The sequence below is a fragment of the Martes martes genome, assembly GCF_963455335.1.
Source record: "Martes martes genome assembly, chromosome: 1".
In the NCBI taxonomy this organism is placed as follows: domain Eukaryota; kingdom Metazoa; phylum Chordata; class Mammalia; order Carnivora; family Mustelidae; genus Martes; species Martes martes.
In genome coordinates, this window is record NC_137888.1 from 27722424 (window position 1) to 27741029 (window position 18606).

At 39.5% G+C, this 18606-nt stretch overlaps 1 protein-coding gene across 1 annotated transcript in view; it reads left to right on the top strand.

Annotated features, from left to right (window-relative positions):
- The first annotated feature begins 282 nt into the window (after nucleotides 1-282).
- The window catches only part of NRIP1 (nuclear receptor interacting protein 1), a 95967-nt gene continuing 77643 nt past the window's right edge, over nucleotides 283-18606 (top strand). Inside the window, exon 1 of the mRNA XM_080830367.1 lies at nucleotides 283-391. The gene's annotated coding sequence lies outside the window, so the exon portion shown is untranslated. The remainder of the gene's footprint in view (nucleotides 392-18606) is intronic.

Below are 18606 nucleotides of genomic sequence, written 5' to 3' on the forward strand. Positions count from 1 at the left end.
AATGGCGTGGAGCGGCGAGGGGAGGGACTGGGCCGCGGCGGACTCGGCGGCGGAGGGAGGAGCGCGGCTGCGGGCGGGCGGCGAGCGAGGCGCTCAAAGTCAGCCTCGCAGACATTGCAGCAGAGCCCCGAACTCGGGAGGCGGCGGCGGCGGCGGTGGCGGAGGAGGAGGAGGAGGAGGAGGCGGCGGCCGAGGCGGAGGGACGACCCGGCCCCGAGCCCTCGCGCCCGCCCGCGCACGCCCGCCGGTGGCCCCGCGGCCGCCCCTGCGCTTGGCAGCGCTGCCGATCTGAAGGAAGAGCTCGCCGGGGCGCCGGGGAGGACGGGGCGGCGGGGCGCCTTCGCGGAGTGAGCCTGACGGAGCCCGAGGCTCGGAGCCGCGGCGGCCTCGGGTGAGTGGCGGCCCCGGCCGGGGGCTCCGGGAGCGGCCGCGGGCGCCGCCGGAAACGGCCCGGGAGCGCGGCCCGCGGCGGCGGCGGCGGCGGCGGCGGGCAGGGCCGCGGGGGCGTCGGGGCCGCGGGGATGTCGGGGCCGCGGGGATCGCGCGGCCGCCGGCGGGAGCGAACGCGGACGGCGGGGTGGGCTCGGCGGCGGGGAGGAAGCGTTTCCGGGGACGTTCCGCCCCTCCTGCCGCGTCCGAACCTTCCCGGGCACTCGGGGGGCCCAGGCAGCCGGGCCGGCAAGTTGTGGAGTTGGCCCCGGGCTCACCGGCCGGTCTGTGGCAGTCCTGGGCCGAGGGGCCGCCGCCGTGTGTCCCCTGAGGCGGGCCGGGTGGCCCGGCCCGGGTCGCGCCTCCGCTCGGCTGCCCCCTCGGCCCGGAGTCCGGGCGCTCCTCGTCGCGCGGCTCTCGGTCCTGCTTCCCCGGGGCGACCTGGGCGGCGCCGGGCGCTGCCACCCGCCTCTCGCCCGGTGCCTCCCGGCTCCGCGCTCGCCGGATTCCGGGTCGAGAAAAGTGAACAGGAAAGGGGACAGCTCTCCAGGCCCCCCCACCGGACCCGCAATCGGTCCTTGGCCTCCCCCCGCACTCCCCCACCTTCCCCGAGGGCGAGGCTCTTTGGACCCGAGGCCTCAACCATCACTTTCACCCTCCGAGCCAGGAGCGGGGCTCACGTTTGGGGTGAGCCCCGTGGAGGTCCTGGGAGGCTTCTTTTCTCTCCTGTTACATCTCTGCCCTCCTTACTACTAGTGAATACTGCTTTATGAACGGTTTCCCTGGAAATTGTCTACAAACCTTCCCATCCTTTCCAAAGTAGTTTCCAAATTTTAAGCAAGAGTTGGTGTTCAGTCTGGAGGAACAAAGGAATCAACTGTGTCTCGCAGGCGAGCAAGCCCGGACTCTGACACATGTTGATCTCTGAAGCATTGCAGGCGGTTCTACCTTCTATCTCATGAGTGATTTAATGGGTTTCTGAAGATAGTAAAAGAACAGAATGATAAGTACTTTTGCGTTCAGTTTCTTAATAGGACATCTTATTTTAGACAAAAATTAAGACGTTCCTACCTACAAGGACTTCTCACTCAGTCGGTGGAACTAAGTTGGAGTTTGTCTCCGGTAATGTAAATGATTAAATTGTGAGATGGTCCGGGGCTGAAAAACTGTCTTTAGAGGGAGAAAGACTGTGTATAGGTGTCCAAAGTGAAAATAGGTGTTGGGTTATGTACCATGAATGCTCTTTACATTTGGGGGAGGGGAGTGGGATTTGTGAAGCAGAGGGCTTTGGTAACTCATTCTTTAAAGTTGTGAATCGCGTTGAACCTACTTATTAGTGAATCATAGGTTTAGCGAGTGGGTGCATCTTCCCGATGGATTATTCAGTGTTTAATCACCGGTTTGCCACCTTCGTGGAAGAGGCCCTGAAATGAGTGGACTTTTTAAACACATCTAGTGCTTCCATTGCCTGGCACCTAACTAGGCTGCTGCCTGGAGTTTGGTGAAATGTTTTTCAACTTAGAAATAAGTTGCTTTGGTTTTGCTTGGGGGTTCAGTGATGTTGAGTGGGTTTAGCTGGTTCCGAGAATAAGGCTTCATCACCAGTAGCAACTTTTCTCTGTCTGGAATTAGTTCCTAGAGACAAAGAACAATCAGTCAATGAAACCGCTGTGGGATTGCTTCTCTAGTCCACTTCATTCACTCTGGTGGGGAAACACCTCCTTCCACACCTACCCCTGAAAGTGCCCTATGAGTAAATACGTATTAAAAAAAAAAAAAAAAAGGTCTGCTCATTGTAAGTTTTACTCAAGTGAGATCTCTGCAGTGCTTTTGAAGCAATTGAAAACCTTGTTTAATGTCTGCAGGAAAACTTGACTTAGATCCATATCTTGCATTTGCCTCCAAAACTCTGTAGAACTTGGAGTTTACTAATTGAAACATCCTAAAAGATTGTAGGTCTGTAAGAAAGAATTGTCTGTAGAAGAGGCTAAAGGCTCCTCTGACTCTTGCAGTTTTAAGAGCAAAACATCATGATAAAAAATAACCTATACCACCACCTAGAGTCTGTTTGTTAGTTTATTGCTCCTGAAGTTTGCTTAAATTGACATGTCTCTTGTGGTTCCAGTAGGGCCAAAAAATGATAAAGAAGTGCTAGCTTTCAAAAGGCCATCCAAGAGAACAATTATTTGTGTAATAAATAACAAGTGCCAATTTAAATTATCCATGGTGCCTTCAGAAATGAAAATTATGACATATCAAGTTGAGTGGCTATTCTCCAAAAGGTACTAATTCAAAAGAGTTTAAAACAGGGAATTTTCAGTTTGTGCTCCAAGTTTGCACTCTCTGATGGCTTCACGACTTTTCTGCATTGTTAACCAGAAATTTAAGAAATGTTACAGATTAAACTAGGACTTTCTGAGGTCTGTTTCAAACAGAAGCAATGATAAAAGTATAAAGGATTGTTAAAACGCCAGAAATTCTGGAGATTCACAAGGTAAGAGAGAGTGTAGACAAAGTAGACTGAGGGTTCAGAGAGGTTAAAAGTAAATCAGTGTGAAATAAAGTGGTAATCTGTCTTGCTGGTAGTTTATACTTGGTAAAGCAATCTGTTAAATGGGAGACCTGGGGATGGCAGCTTTAGTGCCATGTGGCTTATCACATTGTCTGGAGGAAGTAACGTTCCTTCTTTAAATGGTGTAACCTGAGAGAAAGATGGCCTCCAAGATCTTTAATTAAGTACCAGTTGAACAGAGAGAACTAGAGCACTGTATTAATTCTGTCAAACATCACTATTTTAGAACATTGAGGACAACTAAAAATGAATTAACTCATATCTGAAAGCAGAGTTTTATGGAAGGTGACAGATGAGGCAAAATATGTCAATCTAATGGAACAAGTAGGGAGATAAGAAGATATGTCATCCTTGGCTCTCTAGAAAGATGAGAGGGAAGAAGGTTATTATTAATTGTACAGATTTCATTGCAAACCAATAATAGGCGGCAATGATACAGAAGGTGATGTTAAATCAAAATGGCTTAGGATATGTGATGGTAAAGGGATGAGACTTTTAATTTTAAGACTTGCAGATTGTAAGACACTTGAAAGCTCGTATTTTAAGTGTTATTTTGGAAAAGTAGTTTTATGTATCAGGTTAAAAGATAATTCTGCCAAAATAAGTTCAAAACATCCATCAAGAAAGTGTTGTTCAGCTTAAACTGTGATAGGATCAGTTTTGTTTTTCAGACTTTAGATTGCCAGATACCGTTAGTTTTTAGAGTGTAAGTTAATAAAGAAGAATTCTTGTTTATCTGTCAGTGCTACACCTCTCTCTCTCTTGCTCTCTCTTCTCCAACCCCCTTTTCTAAAGTAAACAGCTTCTGCATTTTGGGATGTGTTCTTTCATGAAAATGCCCTCATTTGTAGCTTCCCTTCTCGGCTATGGTGAGGGGCAGTTTCTTTACTCATGTGCTTTTTCCATATGCCCCTTCAGGAAGCTAATACACCATCCGGGTGCATTTTGTTTTGTTTTAATACTGAGTTACTGTTTTGTGGGTGAAGACTAGGGAAAGAAGCATTTGCTCTTTTAACAAAGCCCCTGTACCCACATCTAACAACTGAGGAAATATTTTTATGAAAAGTGTATTGATCACCAAAAAGCACATTGATTACTATTGAAAAGTCAAACATTCTCAACAGAACAGGGCAGGGGGAGGGACCTCAGGATAATACACTTGAATCCCTGAACTGAATTGTTCAAGATTCATTTCCTTAAGTTGCTGTCTGGAGGGTAATGGGCAAACTCATCCTGTAGTATTTAGACACCAAAACAATCACAGAACTGTAACAGGATGGTCACTAAGACTTGAAAAGGTAGAAATCAGGAGTGTCAGATGATGTAGCAGACCAGTGGAATGGGACTGAGGATTATGTCCAGAGGTTGGAATGAACAAAAAGTAAATGGAGGAGAGAGATCTTGTTTCCGTATCCTGTTTGCATCTGATGCTGAAGCAGGGACATGAATTGCTGATGGTAATGGATTCCCTTTTATGAAGGCAGCAATATTATATAAATAGTGGTTGTTTGGAGAGGGAAAATGACAAATTCCCCATTTGTGCCTGTGCACACTCTGCTTTAGAGTGTCTCTTAAATCTACCTAAGTTGGGAGAGGAAAACTGGGTACCAGGATAGAACCAGGACTTACAGTTTGTTTGGAAGAAAATGAATTCATATTAGATCACCTTTTCTTTATTCTTTTAAGAATTTGTGTTTTCTAAGGGTTTTCCCGAACATGGAAAAGAGTGCTGCATTTGGGTAGTGAACTAGAGACTTCCTTTATAGGATTGCTGATGACGATAACTCGATGTAAATTACTACAGAAAGAATGTTTCCTTTAAGCACATTATCAGGGGCAGGGGAAAACTGCAAATAAGAGACATCTGAAGTCTTATCAGGGTTTCTTCACACATTATGTTATAAATGCCCATCTGTTGTTTTTTTGTTCCTTGAAATTTAACATTCAATTTGATGGATATTGAATATTTAGGATTCTAAAAATTAGAGGTCATTTAGAACAGACCTTTCCTTTCACTTTACTGCAGTTATGAAGGGCAGTTTTAATTTTTCATAATAAATACAGCTACTGAGATAACATTATACTAACTGTTGCCATTATAATAGTACATTCTCTGCACTATGAACCTTGAAATTCAAATGGATTCCTGCACTATATTGCAAATATTACAGATAAAGCATTACAAACCTTGTGGTATTTTAGGGTGTCAATACACCCGAAACAAGGTAATTTTTCTTTTTAAGTTCATAGAACATTGAGAAGATCAGAAAAGAGGGAAACTTGATACGTTTTACCACCGTATTTGCATTTTGTTAAAATTAATACCTTAGATCATGCTAGGGATAACATTTGGCCTAGAACTCTGGGAGCAATAGAATGAGAGAGAGATTTAAAGAATTCATTAGGAGATTGGCAACTCAAAAATGTAGTTATGAAAAAAAAGGACTGCTATTACTGTATTTACTAAGTAGTATTAAGATTTTTTTCTTATTGTCTTTGCCAGATTTTAAGATAGATTGTTCCTGAAGATAATGTTATGGATAACTACCTGATTTGGATAATTCATCTGATTTGGTTTTTGGTTGAAATAAATTCAAGGATAATCCCAGAGTATGTTGAAACTTCGGCTAGGAGGATGCTTGTGACATCCATCCGTCCGTCCATCCATCCTTCCTCCCTTCCTTCTTCTCTCTCTCCCTCTTCCCCTCCCTACCTTTCTCCATCCACCTGTCCTCTTTCCCACCCTTCCTTCTGTCTTACCTTCCTCTTTTAATAAATGAGACTGGTGGAGGGGGGAGCATTTTGTTAAGAAATTTGGAAATAGAATTTCTTCTCTGACAGGGTTAATAGTTGTGTTTGAAATTCAAAGCTAGCATGTTTCACTCTCCCCGGGAAATTTTTTGACTTGGTATACCTCAGGGAATAAAAACTCTAAATTAAAACCCATCTTGCCTCTTTAACTTTGTGTCATTTAGCAAAAATGTCTTTAAGGATGAAAGGAAGAGACCCTTATTTGCTTTAAATTTCAGGTCACTCTGTGACTAAGCCTAGTGCTTCAAGAAATATTAAACTAGAAGTCTGCTGGGAACTTGAGTCATCAGCTTAAGATACCACTAGGACCAGGACAAGTCTTACTGACCTGATGCTGGTATTTATTCAGAGCTTTGGTGGAACGGACTGAGTCTCTTGCCCTTGGACTTCTAATTAAGAGAGTCTTTTTTCAGTCACGTGTTAAATGACAGGGCTTCTTATTTTCAAATCTGTAATTTGGTGATGAATTGAGGACTGATCAGGAACTAAGAAATTAGGAGCTTCTCTTGTTATTGGGATGCTTTATTTTACCTGTACCAACAATGTGAGGTTACTGGGTGAAAAGTCAGGTGATTAGCTTTAGATAGATAAGAGGAAAGCTTAAATCACATAGTGGCTACACTAGCTTCTCTTTGTAGTTGTGGGCTTTTAATTGTTGAATTTGCCCATACTGTGTATAACATGTGAACATCTTAAATATGTTACCGTATTTTAAAAAGTTGGATGATAATTTTGCATTGCAGTAGTTAGGAAATCATGTTTATATGCAGTCTTAAAATGAAAATAGTATTATAATTGTGTTGATTTAATAACATAATGTAGCTAAGTGAACTTGCATGTGACAGAACATAATCAAAATTTGAGAATTAGAAGTTCGAGATAAAAAAGGGTTTTCTCAGGGGCCTGGGTAGCTCAGTGGGTTAAGCCTCTGCCTTCAGCTCAGGTCATGAACTCAGGGTCCTGGGATGGAGCCCTGCATCGGGCTCTCTGCTCAGCGGGGAGCCTGCATCCCCCCCCAACCCCCCACCCCCGCCTGCCTCTGCCTACTTGTGCTCTCTGTCTGTCAAATCAATAAATAAAATCTTTAAAAAAAAAAAAAAGGTTTTATCTTTTATGGGATCTCTTCAGAATTTGAGAGATAGGAAATCTTTAAGGGATTGTAACTGGTTTTTGAAAAGCATACTTTCTTAGATTTTTTTTGATTCTTGAATTTATGAATTTATAGTAATCTACAAGAGTGGTAGATGTATACACTAGGAAAAAAAAAACAGATTAAGGGAAGGAGGGTAGATAGAAGAAGGGGACGAACACCAAGAAAAAGTACTAGAAAACCTGTGAAACCCTCCCAGATAGGATATAATAAGAAACATCCTCAAAGGAATTAATCACAGTTTCACTTTTTTCCTGTATAAGGAGTATTTGCACAATGGGTCATGTAGGCTCAAGTTTGATTTTTGAAAAATTAATTTTTAAGTATTTGTTATGTTATCCCACATATACTTTTTCTAGCTTAGGATCTGCTCCTAAAACAATGTATGATACAGATAATGGGAAAGTCCTTTTGTTTCTCTGGGTAACGTCGGTAGATTACAGAGCAAGGGAGATTCGTTTGACTTCTGTTCTGGAATTCTGGTTCTATATATTGATGTATGCTGTTGTCAGTAAACAGTAAAGATTTCAAGCCTGTGGTTTTAACAGGAGTAGACAAGGGGAAAAACTTGAAATAGAGAAAAGCTACCCTTTTTTGCATTGTCCTTTTTTATTAGGAGAAAGATCAGGAAAAGGAAGAGGATTGGGGGGGCACCTGCTTTGGCCAGGCATTGAGCTGGCCCCTTTACAGTTCCATGTGGCATAAAGCTATCATTTTCTCTACTTACAGAGATAAAGAAACCTAATCTAAAAAATTCTCGAGGTCACACAGCTAATTTCATTGATAATGATTTGCTTTTTCATGAGACTATGCCATCTTTGTAAGAGAAAACCAGTCTCTATTTGATTTCTAGAATGTCATCAACGATCCTGCGCCCAACCTTGATAGCCGGAGAACTCAAGGAGCACATCCAGTCCACCCAGCCTGGATTCTCAAAGACCAGTCCGAGAAGGAAGGCACTCTTATTTCCGGTTGATAATTCTGCAGGAGTTATTGTTAATTCTCTGGAGAACTAATGCCCCATTCTCTGTGCTTACCTGAAAAATGTAAGCACCAAGGGCAACCGTGCAAGCTCTTTTTCCTCCTCAAATGCTAACCCTTGGAAAGTATACCACAGAGTAACTATAATGTTCTTTGAGGCAGAGAAAGCAACTATGTTTCTCAATATAATTCATTAGAACACCTTGTCATGGTCTTAATCCAGGTATTCCCAAGGCTAATTATGTTTGTCTACTTCAAGGAGCAGTTGCCACAAAATCAGACCCAGAGCTCTTCCTTGTTGAAAAGTTAAAATTCTTGACTGTAACGGTTCTTGACATGAATTTTGTTTCATTGCCCTATCTTCACCCACAATAATTTTATTTTAAAGACTACGTTATGCTAATAAACTAGGCTCTTTGATACAAAGAGGAAATTAATAATGTGTTTGTGAATTTACCAGAAGGAAGCAGAAATAGAAAGATGAGTATTTGGCTTCGTTTTGGGAGTAGACTATTGTCAGGAAAGAGATTTTTGATTTAGGAGGTTTGTGGCATACAGTGTATTTTTAAGTGTACATCAGACATGCTCTTTTATTGTTGAGGTCATGAGAAATGTAGTCCTAAACCTCTTTACCTCTTTTTACTTACCTCATTTAAAATTTATGGAATTTTGAACCCAAAAGAGTCAAGCCGAGGGGCGCCTGGGTGGCTCAGTGGGTTAAAGCCTCTGTCTTTGGCTCAGGTCATGATCCCAGGGTCCTGGAATGAAGCCCCGTATCAGGCTCTCTTCTTGCCAGGGAGCCTGCTTCCCTTCCTCTCTCTCTGTCTGCTTCTCTGCCTACTTGTGATCTCTGTCTGTCAAATGAATAAATAAAATCTTTTTTTTTTTGAATAAATAAAATCTTAAAAAGAAAAAAAAGAAAGAAGCCGACTGGTTCCCTTTACATTAAAAGGTACAGTCAAATTCAAACAACATTGGAGACACAAGGATGAGTAATAACACTCATATACATAATATTTTCTAGTGTGCTTTGGATTTTGAATTGCCAAGTAAATGTTGGATAAACAAAAGGGTTTCTATAAAACCTGCAAAAGAATGTTTTACTATGATGTTTTATTAAGAGAATATATGGTATCTGGCCAGGTAAGAAAGAAACTGCATAAGCGAACTCTTGGGGGGGCAAACTTTCTAGGGTTCAGATACATATTTAGATATTTCCATCCATGCCTCTTTAAAAATTTTAATTGAAATAGACTGAATCTCCTTGAGGCCAGGGATTGAAGATAGAAATTTTGTATTCACCATCTGGTTCTTTCCCAATATCCAGATGTTTGGTGTTGTTGAGGCAAAACTCAAAGAATTGCATTGTTTACTTTGTTAATAAACATTGCTCTTACCAATCCTAGTAATTCTTGACTGACCTGAATCAGTGTCATATTTTCCTCTTCCTGTTTTGTTTTGTTTTGTTTTTTCTTCAGCTTTTATGAGTTGAAGTAATTTCATAGAATCCTTAGATTTTCAGATTGGAAGGGAATTTGATAAAACCTAAGGATGCTCCAGGTTTAAGTATATTTGTCCTAGAGGTATCTTGTCCTCCCCATTATCAAACAAGTTGGTTTTATAGAGGCATCATAATGGAAAAGCACATAGGATAGGTGGTTGGTATAAACTATAAATCAAATAATAGTAAATGCTACTGTTTAGCCCTTACACACCTTTTTCTTTTGATCTTCCTTTCTCTCTCTCTCTCTCTTTTTTTTTTTTTTTGTTTCCTCTTTTTCCTGTTTTCCCAATTTCTAACTTGTCCTTTTTTTTTTTTTTTTTTCTTTTTCTTTATTGCCAGGGTATACCTGTGACGCAACGGGGTAAAATTACTTGCTTATCTTCCAATATCGTTGTCGTTGTTAATGCTATGATGTATGGGAATGTGGAATCACTATATTGTACACCTGAAACTAATATTGCACTGTATGTTGACTAACTGGAATTTAAATAAAAACTGAAAAAAAAAATAAAATATCCGAAACATTTGCTTGCATTTTACAGAGGAGGAAATTGAACCCCTGAGAATTTTAGTAAATTTTAAAACTCATAGAGATAGTAGGGGTGCCTGGGTGGCTCAGTGGGTTAAGCCTTTGCCTTCAGCTCAGGTCATGATCTCAGGGTCCTGGGATTGAGCCCTGCATCAGGCTCTCTGCTCAGTGGCGAGCCTGCTTCCCAACCCTCTCTCTCTACCTGCCTCTCTGCCTACTTGTAATCTCTCTCTGTCAAATAAATAAATGAAAATCTAAAAAAAAAAAAAAAAAAAAAAAAAAAAAAAAAGAAGCCTGAGCTCCTTCAAAACAAAACAAAAAAAAACCTCATACAGATAGCAGTTGAGTAAACCCAGGATAAGAAATCAAGTCTTAATTTATTTCACACTTTGTTTTATTAAGGCAGTCTCAGCAAGAGGGCTATGTACCAGGTGTTAAGAAGTAGTTATTAATCTTTGGTGATGGATCCAGCAGTAAAGTCCAAGCTGACCTCATGATAATCAGAAAGACGGTCTTGAGAAGTACAGTGAGGCAGAGCCAACTACACCCCCCCACCCCTTGTCTTTGTAGCCTATTTTCTTCTCCTGGGGCTGAAATATGGTCTTCAGAACAGTCTTACGATTCATGTATTCTAGTAGTTGGAATGTTACTTTCTAGGCTGAGAATTTAAAACAAGTTTTACAGTGGAGCTACGCATCTATTCATGCAGCAGCTTTGTTCCTACATGTTATATACATTTTGAGTTCTACTTAAAAACCAGTAGGGAAACTTCTCTTTGTAGGTTAACAGAGCCAGGTACCTTTAGTTGACTAGTGGGATCAAAATACTCACAGGTCAGCTCTGGTTATTACTGAGGAGTCATGTTCTAAAATCATCAGTGCAGATAGTTGGGTGTCTCAGTTCAATTGGGAATATAAGGTAAGGTTATGGCCCTTGTTTCAGTGCTCTCCTGTAAAAAGGTAGGAAGATGAGAGGGCATTGTGTGGACGAAGGTGGTGATGCCCTGAGCCAAGCGTGTCTAGATCCACCCTTCTAAATGAGAGCAAGAGAAGAAACCTAATGGTAGCCCAGACTGACCACATTTGTGAAGCAGATTTAGAAGGAATATTCTCACTACTGGGACAGTGGGCAAGAGTGTGTAGATGCTCACTACAGTCCCCAAGCCTCCAGTAAGATCCGATTTGTCTCTTACAGTTCTCTGTACTCCTTCCTGATTGTAATAGTCCCACTTGTTTAGTGTTTGTGTTTCTCAGTAGACCCTAAGCTCTGTGAATGGGGGCTTTTCATCAGTGTACTTTTGGTACCGTAGGTGCCTGGCACAGAGAAGGCTCTTATAAACACATTTGTTGAAATGAACCGTACCAATCCCAGTTACTGGTAAAATCTGGCTTTGGGGGGATCAGGAATGGAGTCTTTATGTATTTATATATAACAGCAGCTAATTATTATCTGTAGCTAATTTGTAGTAGCTACTGTTCTACAGGGTTTTTTTTCTTTAGACTGTTTAAATTAGGACTTCTAAAAGGGATAATATTTCTTCCTTAAAATTTATCATCATCTTTCTAGGCATATTAATTATGAAGAAAAAAGTGAAACTATTGGTGACATTATAATTACTTGGCACTTAAAATTGTTTTATAATGCTAGGTTTCTTCAAAAATACACAAACAGCAATATATTAGAAAACACATTTAGCGAACCCTTTGGGGGAACATTTAATTATTTTTTAAGGAAACAAAATTTTTTATAGAGCCTTAGAGATAGTCTCCTTAGGTTATGGTAGTGGTAAAAACCACCAGCTTGACACATTTAATCGCATTGGATTTGACTGGTTGGGAAGATGGAGGCATTTTAAAATCTCATGTCTAGAATTAATTTTGGTGTTAATTAATCTAAAAGTTAGAGGCCATCAAGAATGACTTGATGATTCAAACCCTACTAAGTTGGAGGACTTACGCAGTATATGAAACCCCTTTGCTGTTGTTTTAACTAGTAACTGCTCTTCTCTGGAGGTGAATCTTCTGTTAGAACACTGTTATGTTCAACTAGATTAATAATGCTAAGGTAGAGAAGAAATTTATTTTAAAATGGAGCTCAGAAATTTCTAAACTAGCCATTTTCAAATGCGAAAGGAAATGTATAGATTATCAGGGATATATATATTTACAACACTGAGATTTCACAGATGCTCTTAAAATAACTTTAACCCAGTTTCTTGCTTTGTGAAGACAAAGTGTTTTTACTAAACTTCAAGCATGCTTGGAAGTGGGTATCTTTTGTAAACAGAAGGGACGTCTTCTCTCATGGCTCATATATATTTTTTTTATGTCACATGCTTATAAATCATAGTAAAAAAGATATGCAGGCCAATGGACTATTGTCCAAAGTAAGAGGATAGAAAAATTAGCACATTTACTAATTATGTGATACATTCTACTTTGTGCTTTCAACATTGTTTTATCCTGATTAACTGAATTGTCTTTGCCTTTCATTGTTCCTTAATGTCAGTCAATATGCTAGAGAATGCATGAATTCTATACATTGGTATAAATTTTCCAAAGTAGGATTCCTCAACAAAGACCCAAACTTAATCTCTATGTTCATGAACTGACTCTTGTAACTAAGATATGATGTGTCATTTGAATTAACAGCATTTTCCTTTGCAGTATAAAGGGTAAATAAGATTCTGAATCATTATTTTGCTGGTAATTTTCTCTGCTACCAGTGTTTGTTTTAGTTCTGACTACTCATCCATCCATGTATTTTACATTTTATACATCCTCGTATGCCTTCTGATAATGCCACGTGACACTTTCCTTTGAAGGTGTCATTCTAATATCATGAACACATTTACTTTGAGTTTTAAACTCTGATGCCATGTTTTCTTACACCTTAACACATAATAAATTCTGTCATTGGATTTAGTCATCATTTTAGTACAACACTGATCTTTCTTAAAAATTATTGTATGTTCCAATTAATGGCATATTACCTTCACCTGTAAGGTTCCGGTGACATGACAGCATTGATTAATACTGGAAATAGGTAAAGTGGGCTTTGGACAGTCAACAATAAGGACAAAATTAAAATCTGACTATTAATCTTTTGAAAATTGAAAATTAATATGCATTTTTTCACAAGAATCCCAGATGAAATCCAAAATTTGTTATCTGTTACTAATCTTTACATTGTTTTCATGTGTTACAGTGAGAGTAGTAAGAAAGTTTTCTAGCGGTATGAAGAGAATGGAAGAGGAATAATAACACACATTACTATATGCTACAAGTACCCCAGTGATGACAACATGTTAGTTTGGACTACATCTGATTTGATTTTACACTGAATTTTTTTTCCACTGTAAACAAAAAACAAGGTTTTTTTGTCTTTATATTTTGAAATTCTGATAGATGTGAACAGAAATCCACATACATATGGGTGTAAAAAAGAGGTATTTTCAAAGATATCCAGCTATGAATTTGTCTGCTGGGGAGAAGTTGTGAGTTGTAATTGCTTTCTGTGGCTTAAGTAATTTTCTCTGTTGAATACTTAAATGAAGCATCAGGAAAGAAAGAAAAAATTATATTCATACATATTGTCTTATATTTGAGTGTTGCAGAAGCTAGCCGTTCTTGATGACCATTGTTAACCTTTAAAAAGAAGAAAAGAAATAGGGAGGGGATAGAAGGTTTTGTGTGCATGGGGAAGTTACTTCTGAGGTCTGTTCACTTGCCCGCATATTTTGCTTTAGGCCAGTTTGTGCAGTTTGACATGTATAGTGCATTCTAGAGGATGGTGAAAGATCCAAATTTGTGGTGAAAATATTAGGATCCTTAACACACTGTCGGTTGGTTTAACTGTTAATCAGAGATACTGTGGAGAATAAAGGGTTAGAGCCAGAGACAGAAAGGTTTCAGTATGGCTCAGCTGAAGCTATGAAAGGGGCAAGTCATTTAATGTTCCTCTGGACTCAGTTGGTAAAATAAGGGGGTTGGACTAGAACCATAATTTGGTTCTTCTCAACTCCGTAAGAGTCAGTATCACTTCAAAAATGAGGTTTTACTGTTGCATGCATGGAGTAACAGGGTGCATAGAACTAAGGGCTGGGAGGATGTCCCTTATGATTTTTTGAGCTTGGCATTTAATATTTTACAGCAAAGTTTTTAGTTTAACATAATTGAACTTGTACTAGATAGGGTTAATAGGCTAGAACAAAAGGTCAAAGCATAAGGCATTAGGCTTAATTAAGGGAGAGCAGGAGTGGCAGGAGTGTGTGACAGTTAAATGGGTTTCCCACAGACTAATGTCGGTTACAGTGCAACCATGCCTCAACTTAAGTGGGTTATTTTGTGCAAAGGGCAGCAGTGATTAGCAGTTTGACATGCCAGACACTTCTGGCCAATCCCATCTGTTTTAGAGGTTAAAAAAGCACACCTTTATGAGCTGATGGATTGATTTGTGTGCCCGTCTGGTAAAGATTAGAAGTCCAAGGCCAATGCAGTAAATGTCAGTTATGGAATATTGTACTTTCTCCGTTGGCTCATTGTTTTAACCGTCAACTGTTTTATAATGGTGGATTACTGCTGTTTATGGAGGTGGATGCAGGTTGGGCGGGGGAACAGGTGAGAGAGGAAGAAAAATATTTCCTAGACAGAATTGTGAAGGCACATATTCTTAGCAGGTGTTTCAAATGGAGATACGGCGTATTCTAGGCAGACTTGATTTTTATGGAGTGTTTTTGTCCTGTTCCTTACAGTTTAAGTCACGTTGTGCTTTTCTGAGTGTTATCTGAACAACCCTGTCAGTCCAGGATTTAATTTTACATGCACAATTGTTAAGTTTCTTTATTTAGGTAACTCTTTTTCTGACAGATGGGTAGTTTATCTCTGTATCATTATATATACTTAAAAGTGTAATATTTTGTTCATTAACCTCCTGGGGAAGAGGAAAGAAAAAAGCAAAGAGAAAATGGAAAGAGGCATACACACACTTGCACACGCATGCACACTTGCTTTGTGGGTAGGATTTACTAGGCTCACCTGAGATTGATGCTGTTAAAATAAGTGTATCTAAACCGGGAGTCGGACTTACTTCTTTCTTTGAGAGCTGGAGGAGTGATGCCGTTAATACAGTTCATTTTCAGTTCAAGGTTGTAGCCCATTTAAAGTTACACAAAGTCTAGGTTGTGGCCATAATAATTGGCTTTAACGTGCTCTGATATCCAAGGAAAGGAAAATCCTAAATTTGTGTGGATGAAATAGAACTTCAGATACTGTGATTGTCATCAGTGAGCTGCAGGAACATAAGGCATTCGTTCAGTCACTTGGGTGGACAGAGGGAAGTGTTTTAGAAATAACAAAAGGCTGCCATCTTAACAGGAAATTATTGTCAACCTGAGATTTGAGTTTAAGTAAAAATGTGACCAAGAAAAAAAAAATGTGACCAAGAACACTGGAAACAATATTGGAAGATTCTGATTGGCCCCCATGTTTTTATCCTTGTCAAAGGATATGAACCATGAATTGCCTGTTACATAGTTATACAAATTATGTATATTGTGTTAGACCCTGAATTGCTTCTTACAGAAGAAAATTTATCTAAAGAAGATATGGCCACTGAAAGTTATATGTGGATCATAATAGTAACTAGTACCTTTAGAAATATATGTATGCATTAATTTTATTAAGCTATTCAAAGTGAATTGGCTTAACTTATAGAGAAAAAAATGAGATATTTTATTTCTCGTTTAAAAAGGACAAAATGACATTATGGTATTGGAGTTTATTTAGGAATATAGTACTTAAATAAATATGTATTTATCCTGTGTTCTTTGTGGAGTAGCATCGGTTGAAACTATTTGGATCTAACAAAGATTTACATGAAAAAAAGTCTTGCCCTTCTGTGAAGGTAGAGAAGGTGAAAAGAAATACATTTTATAATAAGGTTGTTTCTCTTTCACTAACTCAGTTTTAATTACAAAACATTGGCTTGAGGAATATAAAAGTACTTGGTTAGTTAATGAAATGTCGGAGATTTATCTAATTTAATGGACAGAAACTTTTTTTTTTTTTTTTTTTTGAGAGAGAGAGAGGGGAGGGGCAGAGGGAGAGAGGGAATCCCAAGCAGGCTCCTAGCCCAGTGCGGAGCCCGATGTGGGGCTCAGTCTTACAACCCCAAGATCATGACTGGAGCCCAAACCACTAGCTGAGCACTTAACTGACTGAGCCACCCAGGCAACCCTGGATAGAAATTTCTTAAATGAATATTCCAGTGATGTTATGTTAAACATAAAACAAATACCTGATGCTCTACATTTGTACTAATAAACATTTTTTTAAAGGTTTTATTTATTTATTTGACAGACAGAGATCACAAGTAGGCAGAGAGGCAGGCAGAGAGAGAGTGGGTGAAGCAGGTTCCCTGCTGAGCAGAGAGCCCGATGCGGGGCTCGATCCCAGGATGCTGGGATCATGACCTGAGCCGAAGGCAGAGGCTTAAATGAGCCACCCAGACACCCCACTAATAAATATTTTTAAAGTACCCCTGAGATCCTATCTTCATTTCCTTCTCTTTTCTCCAGTAAATTCAAGTGCCAGTATTATCTAGTTTGTATTAGAATTTTACAAAACTAAAGGGAAATATTTTGTTAGGTTACCTTGTTTTTGTGTGGTTTGGTATTTCCTGAAGTTTTCAAAGATATGCATTGGCTCTTATAATCTGTGGTAATCAATTTCTGTCTATTGTATTTCCCTCCTTTTACTAATACGGTACTACTGACTTTGAGACATTTAAAATCTAAGCAAAACAGTTGAACGTATGCTTGTTTAGGTTATAAAAAGAGAAAGCAGAAACTCTTAATATACTTAAGATCCTGTGTTTGCAGTTCTTGTCCTAAAAATTGTTATAACTTTATAACCTGAATTTTAGTTGTTAGAAATTTCATGAGAGAATGGAAAATATAATAGCTCTGTTTCATCTTTTGGTTTTAAATGCTAGTGAATTGTATTTTACCTCTATTCAGGCAGATTGATTTTAACAAGCAAGCCATAATATATGATGAACTTATTCTAATATATATTCTTAGTATATCTATGTATTTATAGTTATAAAATCAGTGTGCATATGTGTGATATGTTTCAAAAAGAGAACTCTGCACCTGTTGATTGCATTAAGCATTTGGTATCTTTTAATGAGGAGGGAGAAGGTGCTATCACTCTAAGTGGATCATTCCTCCTCAGTAAATTGTATACATTTTACTTTTTGTATTCTGTGACCTTGCAGTCAGTGACTTCAGCCCAGAATAGTTTCAAAGTCATGTAAATGAATGCAATTAAGGTATTGCTTATCATCTTACATAGTTCAGATGGAACCTTATTGGATAGAGAGATTTGTTTGCTTTATGAGGAAGGTCAAAATAAGGTTAAATTTTATTACATAAAATGATTTGGTAATGTTTTTATTTAGCTGCTGAAAAAGTAATGTCCTAATAGGAGATGATAATGCTCTTTTTTTTTTTTTTTTCTTTAAACCCCTGGGAGGTCTTTTCAGGGTTTTTGTTTGTTTGTTTGTTATCTGTCTCTAATAGTTATAATTCTATTTTAAGATGATACCGTCTGTCTACTTCTAAAATTTTGGGAACATTCTGCCCTTAGTTATGATTCTGGGTATCTTTGACTCATACATGTAGGTGACATTTCCTGCTGCTGATGGAGGGTTGCTTAGGAGCAGCTGATGTATGTGCATAGAGAATTTGTGTTCATGTGCAATTATCAGGCCAGTTGGTGCAGGACCTCGGACAGCAGGATTGGAGTCCTAGTTCAGAAAGGAGATCTGCCACCCTACCAGGCTGATTGTCTGTAAGGGATCGAGAGCATTAATATAGATACTAGAAGAGTTTTGCTGATGAAGGATTGTGTGTGTGTGTGTGTGTGTGTGTGTGTGTATGAGTGAAGTAATTAAAAGGCAAGTATTCCTCATTGTAGTTGGCCAATATAATTACCCTCTTTCTTTCATGTTATTATTTTTACTTCAGCATAGCATATTAATTGAAGAAGTCTCAAAGATCCACTGATTGGTGGAGCAGGTCAGCTCTGGGCCTCACACCATGTTAGGTGTCGGAGGACTCAAAGATGAGTGAGGGGTTCTTAGTCACAGTGAGAATAAGAAGAAGCCCGATGCCCAGAAAGTGATCTGGAAGCATAATGGTCAAAGAGCCTACTTGGGTAGGGTGTTGAGAAAGCATTACTCAAAGAAATTTGGTACCTCTATGTGTTTTTAGGGAAACTACAGACACTGGTAAAATGAAGTAATGATGAAAAGTAGCTACTGTATTTTCAGAAGTTGAAGTTGCCGTAGTGGCATCAGGGTGTCTGCGTCACGCTTTCGTTATGACCAACTAACTTCACTGTCCATTAGCTTCTTGATCAATATAAAGTCCCCTCGGCCACCGCAGTATTAAAGTACAGGCTGTGTCTCTTGATGGTCAGAAAGTCTTCACCTGCTCTTCTATTCCTGAGGGTATAAACTTGCCCACACGTTGATGTCATTCTGTATCTAGAAGGCTTCTAAATCTCAGCTCAACGTTTTTTGTTCCTAGTGGTCTAGAGGAGAAAGAGAGAGGAAAAAAAGAGGTG